Source organism: Lissotriton vulgaris, chromosome 3_1 (assembly GCF_964263255.1).
Source record: "Lissotriton vulgaris chromosome 3_1, aLisVul1.2, whole genome shotgun sequence".
In the NCBI taxonomy this organism is placed as follows: domain Eukaryota; kingdom Metazoa; phylum Chordata; class Amphibia; order Caudata; family Salamandridae; genus Lissotriton; species Lissotriton vulgaris.
The window spans coordinates 1,279,962,970-1,279,983,881 of NC_141689.1; positions in this window are offsets into that span (position 1 = coordinate 1,279,962,970).

The window sequence follows — 20,912 nt, forward strand, 5'->3', positions numbered from 1 at the left end:
GTTCTGGTCTTCTGTCACTTCTCAAGGCACCTTTGGTCGATAATTTTTCCAAGTCCCTAGTTTTAGAGTTAGGAGGCAGTAGCAATGTCACCAACACCACTACCAAGGGTACAGGATACGGAGGACACCACTTCGAGGGGTAGGATGCACTCCATCAGAGGCCAGGTGTAGAGTTTAAAGTCCATGGTGATTGTAGTCTGTGTAGCTCATACAGGAGGCCAGCCAACTAGCCCTTAGAGTCACTTCTAGAGTTCCTGGGTCTAAAGAGATGGTCTATTTCTCCTTCAACCTGCAATGCAGACCTCCAGTAGCAGAGCAGTCCTCTGGAAGCAGCAGGGCAGTCCTTTGGGAATTCAGGCAGTCCTTTTGAAATCTTCCATTGGTCCAGAAGCATACTGAAGAGGTGTTTTGTGGGTCCAGTATTGATAACTGGTGCCAGTCCTTGAAGTGAGGGAACACTCTAGCCTAATCCTACATCTGGTTCTGGAAGGTACTTCCCTTCCCTTGCCAAGGCTTCAAGAAGTCTGTGGTGACAAAAGGTCAGTGCCAGGTTCCTTTGTTTATTTGCTGAATGCTACCCTTTGAAGTGTAAGTGGGCAGGGAGCAGCTCCACCCCTGCAATCTTGGCAGGACAGATTATTCTGCCAACATCTAGTATTTTTTTGTCTCACTGTCTGGAAGGAATTTAGAAAATCCAACAGCAGGGACTTTCAGTATAAAGTGACCAGGGACACTGTCACCTGGCACCAAATAGGTAGGAGAAGAAAATGCCAACTTTCAAAAGTTGCATTTTCAGAATTGTGTCCTAAAATCTGATTTTAACATTGAAGAGGATTTTAAATCGCAATGTATTTCAATTCAAACTTGGCCCTTCTATCAGATTCTAGTCAAAAGTTAGTACTTATTAAAAATAATTATTTACCCAATATTCACCAATGGGAATGATAGAACTCACAATAGTGAAAACAAATTCAGAGGTTTTTCACTACCAGAACATGTTATTCTTAAGAACACATGTCCTACTTTTTAAATACAATACAGCCTGCATTATGATCCTTTAGGTTCAATCTTAGTGGTGACTTATATGTATTAAAAAAGAAGGTTTTGGCCTTGTAAAAGGTTTATTTTGCCGGGTCGCATTAGCAGTCTAAAATTGCACTACCGGCTGTGAGGGCAGGCTTGAGGCCTGTTTTAAAGAAGAAACGTCATTTGGGATGAAGCTGGAATCACACTGTGCCTTCACAGTACCGACAATAGATCAAACATGTCTAAACATGCATTTGGGCAGGTGCGGTGATACTTCCCATTTTCAAAAAGGGGGACCGCTCCAAACCGGGAAATTATAGGCCAATAAGCCTGATCGATTGCATCCAAAAGGTTATAGCCAGAGTAATTCTAGGTAGAATGCAGGCCTGGTTGGAGATTTTTCATAATCTCTCTGAATTACAAGCTGGGTTCCGGCAGGGCATAAGTACTGTGAACCAGGTTCTAAGGTTTGTCCTTATTTATTGGCAAACTGTCACCTTGGGCAAAGGTTCATTATACGCCGCCTTTGTGGACCTCAGGTCTGCTTTCGATCTACTTCCCCGCCCGAAGCTTTGGCTCACACTTTCCAAATTAGGCATGCCCTTGTAAAACCTGGCCTTTGTAATAAAACTCTATATGGACAATTATGCCCAAGTGAGATGGGACATGGCAGGTAGCACAACAGTCAAGTTTCCGGTGGAGAAGGGTGTAAGGCAGGTTTGCTTACTTGCACCCACCTTATTTTCAATTTACATAAATGGAGTTTTAGATTATTTCGAGAATTATTCCACCGATGCCCCGAGTTTAGCAGGAAAAAGGATACCCCTCCTGATGTTTGCAGACGATACCCTAATCCTATCAAAAACAAGACGGGGACTCCAACGCGCCCTTTCAAGATTTGAGGCGTTCTGTGTGGACCATGACCTTATCGTCAATGTTTACAAAACAAAGTTCATGGTCCTCCAGAATTCTAGCAAATCCATTGGCGAAGTCAGAACTCAGGATGGTATATTGGAACAAGCTGAGACTTTTTCCTACTAGGGGGTTATGATTGACAAAAAACTCAGTTGGAAACCTCAAATAGATAGCTTGACGGTGAGGCATGCCCAACTCTCTAGAGTTTTACTTAAGGAGCAAAGATGCTCTTACACTAAACCTGTAGCTCCTGTACTGCAGATTTATAAGGCTAAAAGGAGTGCTTCTATCTTGTATGGCGTAGAGTTGTGGGGATATGGGAACCTGGAACCCTTAGCGGTGAGCCAAAACACATTTTTAAGATCAGTGGTTGGGCTACCGCAATCCACACCCTTGGTTCCCTTGAATTTAGATCTGGGGTGCTGCTCCATTAAAGATGTCGCGCTATATAGGCTAGTAGTATACTGGAGGAGACTCTCTGTGACACCTGACCTGGCCAACTATGCCCTGGCTCTGGTTGAAGTCAGGAAGCTAGATGTCAACAGGAAGCTTTCATGGTTCAGTTGTGTAAGAAACATTCTCTGTGAGTTAGGGTGGTGTCATCTGTGGACCTCACCTGCAACAAGCACTTTTCCTAGTAAAGCTGAACTAAAGGCAGCTTACTGGCATATGATGAACCTTAAACAGTTCACAGTTTCCACTGGCCTTTCCCTGACCAGTACATTTCTTGAGATCAAGCTAGAACCTAAGCTCGAGCAGTATTGGGACTTTATCACCTCACCTTGTGATAGGAAACTGTTCCATCAGTTCAGGGTAGGCTCTTTACCAACTAAGGCCTTTACTTCGAGGTGGTCTAACTGTGAGGAAAATTGCAGCAAGTGCCCATACTGTCTAGATAGGGTTGAATCCATACCACATATTTTCTTTGCGTGCCCGGCTTACAGTGTACCAAGGCGACGCTGGCTGAAACCAACCTGTCTAGCATTGGGTATGAGAGATTACAGAGTGGTGTATAGAATGTTACAAACTTCATTAGATGACCCAATCATGATAGCAATGGTTAAGTTTCTGGGTCAGGTGTGGGTGATTCGGTGGACTGGTGGAAGGTTTGGGTAACCGAATCCATTGTACAGCATGTGATAACGTATTATGATTGAATGCTGCATTTTATGTTTCTCTTGCTGAATTGTAAAAGGAGTTGGATTAATTATTATCATGTCAATTTTAGGCCACATGAAGGGTTTGTTTTTAGATCTAGTCTTTTATTGTACAATTTATTATTTTAAGAGTGAACGTGTTATGCCCTTGTACAATCAGTCCTTCGACCTATGATCAATGTTATGGTTAACCGGGTTTTTTATCTCTGGATTGTGATAACTTTTGTGATTTTTTTACATCGAAATAAAGTTTATAAACTGAAACTGCATTTGTTCAGTATGCAAGTTGTTACAACGACTTGCTTTAGGGAGGCACATTGGTAGAATGGTGTTGGATTTAAAGTCCAACACCTTCCTTATTGTTGCGCACACTTTAGTAGGAATAGTGAATACAACTATTCCAAAATTCCATGCCCTCCAAGGCAAGTCATAATAACATGTGCTAAAGACCTGTTTGTATTACTGACAGCGAATATGGAATAGAATCATATAATCGTTTTTAAAGTGCTACTCAAGTAAGTGGCACATGGATTGCTGCAAGCCCACGAGTAGCAGTTACTTACCAGGCCTTGGGCATATGTAGTACCACAAATTGGGAATTATAAGTAAATATATGTGCCAATCAGGTGTAGGCCAATTTACCATGTTTAAGGACAAAGCACAGGCATGCTAGCACTGGTTAGCAGTTGTAAAATGCACAGAGTCCAAAAGCCTACAAAAGTGAACTCATAAAACAGGAAGTGTAAAAACAAAAGGTTTGGTGGAAGACCACAAAAAGGTGTAAGGTCTAACACTTGCCATTTACTTTGGTGCTTCATTGCATCAAAATTCCAGTGACTCTGCAAGAGTAACACACTTGAGTGGTCTGGGTACAGCTATTCTTATGAGAAAGCCCATATTTGACAGAGACACTCAAAATATTTTCCATATATTATATATCCCTGTAAATATTTTTACCTTAATGAGGTGTACCTATTAAATACCTAATCTGACCTTGATTATAGGGTCAACAACTTCACATCCACGCTTTGCCACTGATATGGCATGACTGTAAACATTTCTCACACATATATCGTTGAAATGAACAGAATGGCATACACAACTACAAAAAATCTGACAATCATTCTGCGACTTAAACCATTTATGAGCCACTCATTGATAATAACATTTTCAACAATGTATAATGTCTAAGAATTTTCATTGAACTTCTGGAAAGAAATATCTGCCCATTAAAAATTCTCCAGTTTATATAACAATTGTTGAAAGCACTGTGACAACTCAGCTCTTTAATTTTAGCATGTGAAGTGAACTCAACAAGTGAATGATGTATTGCCAACATAGGGGCTGTTTCACACAGGTAAACTTAGGCAAACGCCTATCTTTACTACCCGTAAATGCCCTTTGTGAATACTGAAAGCTTTAAAGTTAGTCTTTTGTCTCAGTTTACCCTTGTGACTTGGGCCCATAACCTTTATGTTTTCTCACATATTATGGCAAAAGGACTTGGATTTAAACCACATCCTATTTGTAAAGTATGACTACAATTCACACTATTTGGGCTCTGTCCATACCTTTTTTAAATGAAGTACTATTTGTATATAACATTTTTATAGTAGTTAAACTCAGCACCATGTAGACTTTACTGTACAGGCAGGGTAGAGGGGACAGGGACAGGCAGCAGCCATTTGACCATGCTTGGCATTTGGGAGTGGCAATGGTAGCTCAACAGAATACTTAATGTAGATAGGAGGGGCACTGGCAGGTCAATGTAATATGGTGGGTAAAAACGAGGGAGCAGTGATGTGCACACAGACATTGGCCTGCAAGGGGAAAGGGTGTCGGTCAGCAGGCTAAGCACATAGGCTAAGCATGAGGGAATAATGGGGCATACAATTTGGCAAAGGAGGGCATAAAGAGTGGGCGGGGACATAAAGATAAATTTAGGGAATTGCTATCACATTGGACCATGCAGGGCAGGAGGAATGGAGCTGGTGCATGGACTCAGAAAACAGAGCATATGGAGGAGGTAGATGGGGTTGCAGTCTAAGTGTATAAGCCAGGCTGAGCAGGGTCATGGACTCAGACAATGAAGGGCAAGGAAGGGGAGTAGGAGCAGCAAGCTTCAATGGGGCAGCCCAATGCTAGGCCAAGCCTTGTGTTCACACACCCTCCACCATGCATTGTGATGGAGATCTTACTTAGTTTCAATGTTAGTAATAACCATTGTAGATTGCTTAAGGAAAAGAGGTATAGATGTGATTTCTAGTGTACCCCCTTACCTAGTCCCATCTGAAAGTACAGGAATGATTCATCAGATGTAAGGCTATGGGTTCTCTAATAACAGGGGCGCAAACATCTCAATAAACGTTAAAGGCATTCAAATACCGGTAGGGAGAAATCTAGGAAACAGAGAAATTAACATTTTAGGTCCCGAAGCCCGAAGGCTTAGTAATCCCAATGTGGAGTTGAGGTAGCTAGGTGGAGCTGGGTAGCTGGTACCCGGAATGGGTCAAAAATATCCACTACAAAGCCCAAAGTGCGGGGGGAGCTAATTGGTAAGAATCCTATCCTGGATTGTAGCTGGGGTAGGAAAAAGGAGTTGCAAGCTTAAATCACTATTAGAATATGACCCCAAAATGATTTGCCTCCAGGAAACATGGATGAGGGAGTATTTTCAGTTTGAAAACTTTTATGTGTACTGTTGTACAGCAAAAAAATCTGTAAAAGGGCATGCAAGTGGTGCTTTACCTATTTTACTCAGGTGTGCCATAAGATGGGATCCTGTGATCTATAAGCACCCCTCAAAATGCTGTATTGGAGTGAAGTTGAGGATTGGTGAAGATAACTTGGGGCAAGTAGTTTCTCTTTTACTGGTAAACATGTGTATTCCTCCAGGGAGAGCGTCAAACCCGTGGGTCGATTCAATCTGCACTTTTGTGCAAGGTTAAGTAACAACAAAGAATGCTCACTTATAATGATGGTGGGTGACTTTAACGCAAAATTATCCAACAGCGCAGTTATGTCTTTTTCAAACCTTGAATTGGAGGAGGTATGGTCCATCCCAGATTCTGTATTGCCGGTCCATCTAAGATCAGATAAACAAGGCTTCGTATTTCTACATAATCTGAGAACTTTAGCCCTTGTAACGTTAAATAGGAGATTTTCAGAGGACTCCCCTGCTGCTTACACCTTTCGGGTGCATATTAACTCCCTAATTGATTACATGGCAGTATCTTTTTTTTTGTCCTCATTAGCCACTTAATCGATCCAGGGGCATTCCAACCGCAAGACCCAGTAGCCTCTGTACCTTTAAGATACCGTCAAATTTTCCTGGAAGGCTGGTCTGGTGTCGAAGCTGAGAAATAGAACCCCACACAAGCTGCCTCCAATACAAGCCCAATATGGGCTGATAGTCCAATGTTACTATGGCTTGGGGTGCCTCCCGTTTGACATGGAGACTCAGGCTTAACCATCGGACCCGGGGAAAAAAAAAACCCGGGCTCCTAGCTGTTCCGAGTCCACTCAATTAAGAAATTCCAAAATCTCACTGTACGGGGACTGCATGTTCTGGCCAAGTCTACTTTTGACGTCATGTAAAGTGAGGACAACCACTCTGCATGGGTTGGTGGATTGATATTGATCCAGTTTTTGCAGATTTGTCTTCTTGCTAGTAGTATGGCATAATATAGGAACTCTCTTCCTAATCCTTTGATGTTATCACTCAGTCCAAATATTACTAGCGACCAAGAAAAAGGGATGGAGATTTTGAGGATTGACTCAAGTGATATCTTGACTTCTTGCCAAAAGGTGGTAACATTCGGGCATTCCCAGAACATATGCAGATCTGAGGCAGCTAGCAAAGAACATTTTCTGCAACACTTCCCCGGTTGGAACTTGGAAAGCCTTTTTGGGGAATAATACGCCCGATGTAATGTAAATAGTTGATTGCGCCTCAGCCAAGCTGGTTTTATGATCTTATAGAGGAGTGTAAAGGATTCTATCCATTTCACTTCTGCCTGGGGTTCTCCCTCAACACCCCATAGCTTTGTCGGAAGATTAAACTCACCCTCCCTTTCTTCCATGATGCTTATTGATTCCAGGGCGTACTGCATAAGAGTGGTCAATATCCAAAACAATAAATGGATATATACTGGAAGGTCAAATGAAGAGAAAACTAAAATAAAAAATATTAAATGGGGAATGGGTAAAGCAGGGCAATGGATTCATAGAGAAACATGAGAGACATTAAACTTCTCTCCTGGAACGTAAATGGCCTGCGTGTACGAGGGAGAAGAAATAAAATTATGCAGTACCTCAGAGATTTGTCCGCGCAGATCATAACGATCCAGGAGACACATTTAAATAAACAAGAGATCACAGACATTTTTAAATAATTAAGATGGGTCGATAAATTAGTTAGCACAGACCATAATGCTAGCATTCGGGGATTAGCCATCACATTCAAAAAAGGCGCTAGGGCTCAGATTGAGGATTGGAAGGCAGATCCGAACGGTAGATGGTTAATAGCTAATGTCCAGCTAGATCTAAGGAGATTTACCCTAGGTAGCCTATTACGGACCTAACCAAGATGACCCCTCCTATATAAACACAATACAAAATCATTTGATAACTATCACCAACCCAATAATCTGGATGGGAGATTTTAACCTAGTGTTAGACCCCAAACAGGATAAATCCCCTAGTTCAAGGGCAATAATCCATAACAAAACAAGAGATGCACTACTGTGTTGTATGTCCAATTTGGGGAAGGAAGACTTTTGGAGACAGAGAGCCGGGAAAACATTGGGGGTCTCCTACCACAATTACAAATACAAGCATAAATCCCGAATAGACTACGCTCTATTTAGTTTCTCTCTAAAAGACTTGATAATGAACATTTCATACCTACCACCGCACTTATCGTATCATTCTGCCATCATTTTCTCGTTAACACTAGATCGCGAACATACTTTTGCCTCATTGTCTTTTGACCGTACTCTATTATTAGAGGAAACGGAAAGAGAATACCTTATATCCGAAACCATTGCCTTCCTAGATCTGAATTTAGACTCTGCCCCTTTGGTCAGCGTGTGAGAGACATGGAAAGCGTACATCAGGGGCTCTATCACCAATAGGGCATCCTACAGAAAAAAGAAATACAGAGACGAACTACTGTCAATAGAGCAAGATCTGGAAAGGCTGGATTCAGTAGATAAAGCACCCTCTACTAATTTAGAAAAGAAAAGAGAGCTAAAAGATAAACTAGAAACATTACTACAGGAGAGACTAAACAAACGTTGGCAGGCCAGTAAACTCTTCCACTTTGAATATGGCGAGTCAGCAGGGAAGCTGCTAGCCTGGAAATAAAAGCAGACCAGGCTAGGAAACATATAAAAGAGGTGAGAGTAGATGGAGAATTAAATAGCAGGAAAACTGATCTTGAGATTGGTGAAGCTTTCAGTGCCTTCTTTCATAATATCTATACAGACGAAATAACTGACAATATTGACAACATTGCGGAAAGAAATAAACGTCTGGAAAAGATGAACTTTCCTGAGTTAAAGGAGCATCAGAGTGAGAATCTAGATAGGGAAATAACCGAGGGGGGAGTCGAAAGTGTCATTAAGCAGTTAAAACAGGGGAAAGCCGCAGGACCGTATGGGAATCCGGGTGAATTATGTCGGGTGCTTAATTCCACACTCACCCCAATACTAACGAAGCTATTTAATGACATATTATTAAAAGGAGAGACACCGCCTAGTTCTTGGGGAGAAGCGAACATCGCCTTAATCTTAAAATCAGACAAGGATCCAACGGACTGCGGTTCATATCGTCCAATCTCGCTTGTCAACAATGACTATAAGATCTTTTCGTCAATTTTGGCTGCTCGTTTGGGAAGCGAGATTGGAGATATCATACATCAGGATCAAAAGGGATTTATAAGCGGCCGACAACTTGCCGATTTAACATACGATCTAGTCGGAGTTACAGATATTGCCTTAACTTTTGCTCTACCTCATGCAATCATGACTCTCGATGCAACAAAAGCATTCGATAGAGTAAAGTGGTCTTACTTAAATGCTGCCATGGAAAAGTGTAAAATAGGCCCTAAATTCCGTAGAACGGTAGGCTTACTATATAAAAATCCGAAGGCAAGTTTGCTAATTAACGGCACACGCACAAATCCCCTCGAAATTACTAGAGGAACAAGACAGGGGTGTCCTCTTTCCCCCGTACTATTTAATATTTATCTAGAACCATTTGCTCACTCCATAAGAGAAGACCCCAATATTCCCCCCTTTTCGTTTTCTGGGTGGGAAAAGAAAGTCGGGCTGTATGCCGATGACATCCTTATTTACACAACAGACCCGACACAGGCCTTCCCTATTGTCATCAAAAGCTCCGAGGAATTTGGGAAGCATGCAGGCTATGAAATAAACTCAGGGAAGACAGAGATAATGGTCTGGAACATCACTAATCTTCAGCTCCCTTTAAGAACCTCAATGCGCTACTTGGGCATAAGAATCACCAAAGACCCCAATCTTCTGGCCCAGAATAATCTAGATCGCATCTCACGCGAAGCTAAATCATTAATGAAGTCTTGGTCTTTTTTACCTCTTACCATCTACGGGAGAACTAGCCTAGTAAAAATATCCATTCTCTCCAAATATACATCCCTCTACAACACAATTCCTTTATTATTTGACACAAATCAATTAATAAAATGCCAACAAAATATAAATTCATTTGTTTGGTGTTATAAGTCAACCAGGCTGGCGTGGAAAAAACTGAGAAGGAGAAGGGAAAAAGGAGGTCTTGCTTTGCCAGACCTGGAATACTACGCTTGGGCCTTTCACCTGACCCACTCCAGGATGTTACTAAAGTCCCCACTAAACAACTCGAAAGGCCATATGTTCAAAGCTATGCTACTGGGCTCTGACCTTCCACTGGACGGATTCCTATTCAAATTTGGGCATCAGAGATTTTTCAAAAAAGTTAGACTAAAGACACTATATTGTCCCATAAAAGAATGGTCTCAAATCAAATCCAAGGCGGAGATTGCATACTTTTCCAACTATGCGCCGATCTGGGACTTCCCAGGGCTCTCACCGCATTACACTCAGACGGTTAAAACAGTCTTACAAGAAGCAGGAATCATACGATGGGGAGAATTAGTAGTAGATGGCTCTCTTATCGAATGGGAAATATTCTCAGACAGGGTAACCTCACCATTATCTTGGTTCGTTTATAGATAGCTTTCTAATTGGTTGCGCTCTCAAATAATTAAAAAGATCAAATTTGGAGGAGACAGCTCCTTAGAAAGGAATCTACATGGCAGTATCTTACCAACTATTTAATGTATGTACACATTTTAAGGTATTCTCCATAAATATGAGTGACCACAGTATTTTAGCTGTAAATATGGATAAAGAAACTGAGAATACTGAACACTGGAATCAGAGGGATAAAAAGGTCTCATATAATCGCAATAATGGGCGTACTGCTGGTCAAATAATTAGCTTCTGCATTTTAAGAAGTTCTTCGAAAATACTGCCTTTATTTCCACCCAAAAACCCCCTGTTCATAGCTTTGAGAATCTTGGCTACAATTAGAACCTTTGGAAGAAAGAAGCAAGTCATCAGTTTTGCACCATTAGTAACATACCATGGGAAATTAAAAAACTGAACCGGGAAATTTATGGTTTAATTAGAGACCAATTTAGGCAGCCCACGATACAAAGGCAAAGAGAAATCAATAGACTGAAACAAGTACGGAAAAGGAAAATGACATCGGATCGTAGAAGGGTTGAAGAATCAAAATGGGTTAGACTTCATGAGGTTGCTCTTCTGGGGACACTAGGAATGTAGAGGTGGGCCTCAGCAAGGCCTACCAGTGCTAGGGGTTCGCCCTTCTCTGCAAACAAGTCCTCAGACCAGTAAATAGAAGTTGGCATGGAAACTGAAATGTCAAAAGAGATTTTTATTAAACCTTATGAGGTAGAGCTATATTCACACAACACCCTTCGGTAGAGTATGCAGTAGCACAAGGAGTAGAAGCACCATGGGTCTTCTATACCCACATGGGGCTCAAAAGAAGGCGGTACAAGCACACATAGGAGAGTTATATACAAAAATGGTCATACAGAAATGCACGGTTAACATAGAAGGAGGAGCTAACAGTTGCTGACTTCAATAGAAACATCCTGACAGTAACAGACCTAAACAGGTGCATGGGCTGCTACAGACTTCTCTGTGCATGTGCAGAGTAGCAGAAGCTAAGTATAGCCAGTTTTTTGAGCAAGGCACAAGGGCAAACGGCAGAGAAGAAGGAAAGAGCACATGGCAAACAATATGGCTGCCGTAAACAAGCTGGCTTCAGCTAAATCCTAACATCGATCTCTGACAAATTTCCACAGGAAGTATTGGGCACTGATTGCTAAATTTTGTGATGGGAGAAGAAGTCAAAACCTATTTTAATTCCGGAAGCAGAATGGTCCACGTATATTTCCCAGCTTTATGCTTCAAATCTTGCAGTTGGGCAGAATCAAGAGGTTAGCATTGCCCCAACCACGGAGAGTGACTATGGTGCACCGTCATACTTGGAGATTGGGGGTTATATTAAAGGGGCAAGATATTCCAGTGCAATTGGCCCAGATGACATACCAGTAGCCATAATAAAACAGGATGGTGAAGAGTGGATGAAATTTCTGCATCCGTTGTTTGTCCATCGTTATACCCATGGTGATATCCCACAATCCTGGATGGGAAGTATATTAGTTCCACTATACAGAAAGAGTCCAAAAAATTCTCCTGTCAATTTTAGACAGATTTCTCTCCTGGATGCGACTGAGAAATTATTTGTAAAGAGCATTCTAACTCATTTGCAAGAGTGGGCATTTGAAAATAATTTCATCTCCTACGCCGACGACACCCAGCTGATCCTCTCCCTGACCAACGACCCCGCCGCCACCAGAGCCAACCTGCACGAAGGGATGAAAGAGGTAGCCGAGTGGATGACGACCAGCCGCCTGAAACTGAACTCGGACAAGACGGAGGTCCTCATCCTGGGCTCCTCTCCCTCCGCCTGGGACAACTCCTGGTGGCCTCCCGCCCTGGGCACCGCACCCAAACCGACAGACCATGCACGCAACCTGGGCTTCATCCTGGACTCCTCCCTCTCCATGACCAGGCAAGTCAACAACGTCTCCTCGGCATGCTTCAACATCCTACGCATGCTACGGAAGATCTTCTGGTGGATCCCCACCGAGACCAGGAAGACTGTCACCCAGGCCCTCGTCACCAGCCGACTGGACTACGGCAACGCCCTCTACGCCAGTACCACCGCCAAGCTCCAGAAGAGACTCCAGCGGATCCAGAACGCCTCAGCCAGACTCATCCTCGACATCCCACGAACCAGCCACATCTCCGGACATCTGAGAGACCTTCACTGGCTCCCCGTCAACAAAAGAATCACCTTCTGCCTCCTCACCCACGCACACAAAGCCCTACACGACCAAGGCCCGAGCTACCTCAACAGCCGAGTCAACTTCTACGCTCCCAAACGCCACCTCCGATCAGCCAACCACGCCCTCGCCGCCGTCCCCCGCATCCGAAGAGCGACTACAGGAGGAAGGTCCTTCTCCTACCTGGCCGCCAAGACCTGGAACTCCCTCCCTCCCGACCTGCGCCTGACCCAAGACCACCTCTCCTTCAGGAAGAAGCTGAAGACCTGGCTGTTCGAGCAGTAGCGGTTCCCCCCCCCCCCCCAGCGCCTTGAGACCCTACGGGTAGGTAGCGCGCTTTATAAGTGTCACTGATTGATTGATCCCTTTGGAACAAACAGGATTTTGTAAAAATAGTGGCACCTTGGATAATATCACCATTTTGCAAACTTTAACTGAAAAATATCCAGTAAGTCGGGGAATGCCGTTATATTCGGCTTTTATAGATTTCTCCACAGCGTTCGACAGGGTAGATCAGGGGAAGCTGTGAAGGAAATTGGTCACCATGGGGATACCAGGGAATCTTTTACGATTAGTAATTGCTCTTCACTCCTCCACTTGGACTCAGGTTTTATTAGGGGGAACACAAGGCCTCTCAAGAAAAATAGTAACTAATAATGGTTCGAAGCAAGGATGCCTTTTGGCCTCTTTACTTTTTTCTATTTATAATATTGATTTGCCAAAAAGAGTGGGGCTCAGTAAAGGGGATCCCCTAAATTAGGAAATTTAGAGTTGAGCTGTCTGCTCTATGCAGATGATGCCATAAAAATGGATTGAACCCCAATTGGACTACAAAGATGACTTTCCAAGCTGATCAGGTATGCAGAAGAGTACTATTTAAAAATAATTATTTTAAAGAGGAAAGTCAGGATTTTTAGTTCTCAAGGATAAGGTCAGAAATTACTTGTTGGGAAAAGAGAAATTGGAAGTAGTAACATTTTATCCATACTTGGAAAAATATTTACAAACAGGTGCTCAGCTAGTAGTCATATGGTTCACTGTAAAGGCAAATAAGTTTCACAAGCCTTTGCAGTCAACCCTTTTGTACACACTGTGTGGGCATAGACATTTCTCACATATTATATCAGTCTATAAAATAAAGATCCCACCCATACTGAGCTATGCCAGTTAAACAATGGAAAAAACACAGTTGATGGACAGAATGCAGAACAATGTCTTACATTCACCCCAGTACAAAGATCTGGGCCTAAATCCATTGTTTCTTTGCACTCCACACCACCCTAGGTCAGACAGTGGCTATATGCAAATCACCCTTGACCCTGTGCCTCATGGGAACAGTCCAGTCCGAACTACCAAGCCATGTCTTTCCTAGACCGGAATCAAGCATCCAAAGACATGGATGCTTGATTCCGGTCTGGGAAAGACATTGCTTGGTAGTTCGGACTGGACTGTTCCCATGAGGCACAGGGTCAGAGCTGATTTGCATATAGCCAGTTTCTTACCCAGGGTGGTGTGGAGTGCAAAAAAACGATGGATTTAGGCCCAGATCCTTGCACTGGGATGAATGTATGACATTGTTCTACATTCTGTCCATCAGCTGTGTTTTTTTTGCAATTTTCACCCGAGTAGGCTGGGTATGCTCAGACGTGAGTCCCAGGCTCTCCACACCACTGGAGTCAAGCTATCCAGGCTGAGGAAGGCTGATAGCCAGAAACCGGTCCTTGGATGCTTGATTCCGGTCTGGGAAAGTCATGGCTTGGTAGTTCAGACTGGACTGTTCCCATGAGGCACAGGGTCGGAGCTGATTTGCATATAGCCAGTGTCTAACCCAGGGTGGTGTGGAGTGCAAAAAAACGATGGATTTAGGCCCAGATCCTTGTACTGGGGTGAATGTATGACATTGTTCTACATTCTGTCCATCAACTGTGTTTTTTTTGCAGTTAAACAATGGATGCACAAGAGTGGGATACATTTGAGAAAGTGGAAGTGCTTAAGATGGAGCAATGCATTGTTAAATATCTCAGGGAACCTGCTACGGGTAGCACTGCACAGAGACATTTTTGTAAATATGAAAGAAAAGAGTGCTCTTTTCAGGAATTATCTAAAAGCGCTAACATTGTTCAGTTTAGATAAGGATGGGGCGGCGGTTCTTTGTAAAAGAGCTTTGAAAATCAGAACTAAGAAAACAATCTATGGAGTTTCTCGTGAAAGAGATATTAAAATGTGTCAGAGAATAGTAATAATTACTGCATTGTGGGGAGTAGTATTGGCAAAAAACCCCAACTTTATGTTCTATGGAATCTTAAACATGGAGAACGTAGGTTGATTCTGCCGCTGAGATTGAATTTAAGTCCCCTAAGAATTGTAACAGGAGCCTGGGAGGGTATTGGTAGACATGAAACATATTGTCATTTATGTAATTCCGGTATACAAGACCCAAATCATGTTTATTTGTTTGTCCCGCATTACAATCAACACATCGCAGACACCTAAGGAATTTCTTTTCAAAGTATAATATCACCACAGCAGAAGAGGCCCGGAATTGTCTGCTGTATCCCCCATCTGAACCTATGTGTTTTAAATTTTTTTGCTTTTTTAAACAATTTTCAAATATATACTAAAGCAGTAAGGATCTGTTTAATAAGTCTGCTCTCAGCACTTGCACTTCCTTGACCCTTCAGTCTCAAGGCTGATTTACTATGTATGCAACTGAGCAAGGGGCACTTTTACGAACTTATTTGTTCCTAATTACATGGCTTGTATGATCTCTTGCACCTTACTAAACCCTTGTTTTGCTGCTAATGATTGTGTACTTCACGCTGAAAACTGCCCTTTTAAAGTATTTAAGTATTCCTGCACTGTTATTATGCTGCTGGTTATATTGTATTGTTTAGTGAATAGACAAATTAGTGTTTTTCATTATATCGTTACTCCGTTCGTTATTTTTGTACTGTATAGCGAATTGTTAAATCTTCGCATTTTATAATAGGTTTTAATTTTGAACGTTTTATGGTAGTATTAGAATATAATTCCGTATAAGTCTGTAAGTATTCATTCATGGTAATCTGACTATTTATAGTTCACTCCTCCTGGCACTCAAAAATGTTTAGAATGGCTGCTACTGATATGTTCATTTGTGTTTTTATATGAAATGATATGATGACTTTAGTATTGGCAATTTTTTATGGAGTGTAATGGTGTTTTTAAGATGTACTTTTATGTAGAATTCTTCGGAATTCAAAACCATAATGAATAAATTGAATTGACTGAAAAACTAAAGGTTACGTGGCTGTTATAGTTAAGAAATTAACTACAAAAACAAAGGTTGCAGAGACATTATAGCTACGGGCAGATTTTACTTATACAAAACCAGTGAAATTCATCAGTTATAGATACCTGAGCTACCTATAAATAGCGCCCCGCAATGCACTACTTATGGCAACACAATTACATCACTCATCATGACATATTCAATGACATCATACATGATATCACTCATGACATCTCAAATGGCATCGCTGATGACATTATCCAGTCATTGTGAGTGTTTTCTAAAGGCTTATGAGTGTTAAACATATATACTAAGATACCACACAAGCTAAATTACTATACATTGTGTACTACTAATTAATTGTACTATTTCTAACATATATTTTGTGATTGACTGTGTGACTCAGTGTATCCATGTGTGATTGGATGTCTGAGTTGCTGTATAGGTTTGTGAGTGGATTTGTCAGTGTCTATAGGGGTGAATAATTGGAGTGTGAGTAATTGCGTGAGTGAATACGAATGTATGTGAGTAACTGTATGGATGTGGGAGTGGCTGTGTGGGTGGCTGCATTGGTGAATGAGTAGATATGGGAGTGGCTGTTTGGTAAATAAGTGGCTTTATGTGTGTGTGTGAGGTTATCTGAGTAGTGCTATGGATAAGTGAGTAGGTGTGTCAGTGGCTGTATAGGTAACTGTATAGGTAACTGGGTATTTGAGTGGTGTGATTGATTGTGTGAGTGGCTATATTGAGGAGTGAATGTCTATGTAAGTGGCTCTATATTTGAGTGAGTACATGTGTGAGTGCTTGGATGGTTGTGTGAGTGGCTGTATGGTTGAGTGACTGTGTGTATATGGCTGTTTTGATGACTGAGTGGCTGTTTGAGTGGGTTGATTGATTGGTTGTGCGAGTGGCTGTATTGGGGTGTGAGTGTCTCAATGAGTGGCTATATGGGTGAGTGGGTACACATGTGAGCATGTGTATGGGTGTATGAGTGGGTGTTTGAGTGGTCGTATAGGTCAGTGAGTGGATCTGTTGAGAGGAATTGCAGAGTAGGTACACCAATATTCTGAGAATTTTCGGGAATCGCTAAAATGTTGCGATCTTTTATTTAAATCGGGTTTTGAGATGCTCAAAATGCGATTCGTGAAAAATATAATTTTGAAAATCGCAAATTCTGATTTTGATACATATGGCCCTTGGTCTCTAACTTTGAATATTTAAGTTTAAGGCTCATCCCAAATGCCCACTCAGCTTCACATCTTGAGAAAGCACATTTATTACTTATTCAGAAAACTTCAAATATAACAAAGATTCACAGAATGACGGTGTTAAGAAAAGTGGCACTGAGATTTGAAATCTATCATACCAAGTCTTTAGGATCAGTTATGTATTGAGCAGAATTGTGGGTATGTGTAAACACCTACAAACTATCTGTGATTGAGCATTGATTCATAAGATCTCTAATCAATCTCCTGACAAGCATCCCTCTAGCCCCAGTTTTTTTAGATTTGGCCCACAGGAAGATAGTGCACAAATGGAGTGTTGGCTTTTTGCATATTTTATATAGCGGGAACTTGACCCGAAGGTATTGGGGCACTTTGCATGAGCACCATATTTGCATTACTCATTCATCCACGGGGAGAGTGCCCAAAATCACAGGATGTGGATGTGAGTTTGAGGCTTGAACGCTGGTTTCCAGCCCCAGAGTCGGCAGTTTAGGCCGACGGATCTGGCATCTGGTGTGGTCTATGAAAGCACTTGCCCCCTACTGTGTGGGACTCATAGATCCATTTACCCCTTGCGTTAGTAATATTCGTTGGTTCCGCTCCCTTATCTGTGGTTGGAAATGTGCTTGACATTTATCCCATATATTCAGAGGTATGGTTTAAGAAATCTACTGGGAATTTATTTTGGTGGAACGTGTAACCAAATGTACGGGATCGCTCAACCTAGTGTTAATAGATTTCAAACCCTACCCCCAATATGAACACACTAATGATAATATTTTTCCAGCTATGGGACGGAAACTGTTCCTTAAATTTGTATAGAGGACACTCACTACTGTAATGTTCTGCAGTAAATGGTGAACTCAAGCTCCACTTGACGATCAGATTCTAGCATAAGAGGGAAGACCTTCATCCCCGGTACACTTCTTATTCATTTGCCCTCATTACAAAAACTTGAGGTCCAAGTGTATATTCCTTTAATGTATTTGTATTGGCACCAGACACCATCTTGAAGCATTCTGAATTATTTTTACTGAAACAAGGAGAATTGGGATGTTTGTTATAGCAAACTTGTTGATGTCCCTCTGGATTAGACACTCGTAGTGTATTGTGTGATATCCCTCAATTAAAATGATGAGGTGGTTTTCTCATTGGATTTAGTGTAGCCACAATTTAGAGGTTATGCCCTCTCCTTTTAAATGTATGGGTGGAGCCACCACCCTTGTTTTAGCTGCCAATCTAAAAGTGAATTGTTTTTTTTTTGTTTTTTTTTATTAACAACTTCAATACAACAAACAATAAGCTTTTCAAATACACCCGAAACAGGATCATAGAAACCTCATAAGAGGGACAACAATCAAAGAAAAGAAGAAAAAAAAAAAGAAAAAAAGGAACATGATAATAAATGCAAAAGCCAGAAAATACAAAATTGTCTAAAGCTTCATATACTGTTGTATGTTCATTTTGACTAAATAGTATTTTAGACATTTATTTTGAATTATTATTAAGAATTAGCCGCAGCTGCCCAAGCTGTGATAGGGGACCAGATTTTTTCGCCTCGTCTCTTAAATTTCAAACCCCTGGTGACATAGATTGCTGTTTCATAATTGTAAACACCCAGAAAGCGTGCAAGCCACATTTGGAAGCTCGGGGAGTCACTATCCTTCCACCGTGCGGTTAATATAATTCGATATACAGCAGCTCCAATGAAAAGAATAGCTTCTTCACTGGGGCTCAAATTTAATGTGCCATCATATCCAAGCAAGCAGATAGTGGGTGACTCGGCCAAGGTTCGACCAAAAACCTCCTCCCAAAATTCCCATATCATTTTTCTATATAAGGTCAACTTATTGCACTCGTAGAACATATGTAGAAGTGTGGCGGGTCCATAGTTACACCTGTGGCAGTGATCATTGCTACTTTTACCCCATGAGTACAGTTTTGCTGGGGTATAATAAAGATTGAATATTGTTTTATAACATTGTGCTTTTAGATTGGTAGAGAGTAATAGTTGTGATATCATTACCAAAACCTTGTCAATATCTATGTCTGGATTATCAAGCCTATTTGTCCATGATATTTCTGTGTGTTCTATTTTATCGGGTGATTTTTGGTGTAGGGAAGTATAAATTGAGACAATTCTGGTGGAAGGCCTCATGATATCTTCAATGAGGGGTATACTACTCCAACTTATACCCGACAGCTTGGGATTTATAATAGTTTTTACCTGATAGTACTTTAAATAATCTGTGGCGGGTATATTAAATTTATTCTGAAGGGTGACGAAATTAGCCTTTATATCTGTACCAAGGAGGTCAAAAAGGGAAATAATTCCCAATCTTTCCCAGCTAGATGAAATCATATTGTTCACATTCTGAGGAAGCAGAGATGAGAGCCAAAGTGGGGTGTACCAGGTTAGTTTGGGAATTTGAATATGTTTGCTAATTTTTTACCATACTTTCCATGCCCCAATGACAGTTTTAAATTTAACTTTTTTAAAATAACTAGTTTCAAGTTGCCTTAAGAGTAGTCCTCTAGCTTTGTGACCAAGGGATAATTCATATATTGACGGTATTCCCGATTCCTCCCCGTTTATTGCTGGATTGATTAAGGGAGCGAATTGTTGTAAAAAGGCTGCCCAAAAATATAAAAGTAGATTAGGAATTACAAGGCCCCCTCTGTCAAACGGCAGGGATAAGAATTTAAGCGACCTCCTAATCTTGCCATGTTGCCATATACATTTGGAAATCTGGGAGTCAAGAATTTTAATATATTTGTCTTCGACTAATAAAGGGATTGCCCGGAATAAATATAATATTTTTGGAAAGATAGTCATTTTTATATAATTTCCTCGCCCTATGATCGATAAATGAAGGCTATTCACTCTGGTTAGGTCCTGTTTAATAGAATTAATAAGTGGTTCGTAATTAATTTTAGTAATACTATCAACCTTAGCAGATATACAGACCCCTAAATATGTTGCTTTACTTGTTCTTCTTGCATCAATCAAGTGAATATTATCTGTGCATAATATGATAGTTTTACTTTAATTGGGAGAGTAGCCTGAATATGACCCAAACTGCTGGGTGATAGCCTCTATCTCAGTTATAGCTGTATCTGGGTCTGGAGTTAAAATTGCTACGTCGTCAGCGTAGGCTAAGACTTTTGTTTCAAAAAGTCCTGTCACCACTGGATTGATTCTAGTGTTATCAAGAATTTTCAATATCAGAGGGTTGATATAAAGGGCAAATAATATCGGGGAACATGGGCAGCCCTGTCTTGTTCCCATTGAGATGTTGATAATGCCCGATTCGCTCCCCATGATTTGGAGTTTAGCCTTTGGGTCAATATACATAGCTTTAATTGACTTAATAAAACTATTTCCAAAGTTGTAGTGTTCTAATATAGCCCACAAGAATTCCCACGACACTCTATCGAATGCCTTCTCGGCATCAAGAAGGATCATTGACATCTGGCCGCCTGTTACTGACATAATATCAAAAAGTGAGATTGCTCTACGAATATGTTCGGTGGTACCCTTCCCTGGAATGAAACCATGTTGCCACGGGCTAGCCAGATGCACAATGATCCCCCTTAGCCGATTGGCCAAAACTTTTGCATATAATTTGGAATCTGAGTTGATCAATGAGATCGAACGGTATGATGAAGGGGAATCAGTAGGTTTTCCCTTTTTGGCAAAAATTATATTATTAGTATCTTTCCAAGATGCGGGAGTAATACCGTTCCACTGTACCCCCTGGAATATATCTAATAACAGTGGTAATATAATATCACCTAAAATTAGGTATACTTCCAGGGGTATCTTGTCGGGGCCTGCTGCTTTCCCCGGGGCT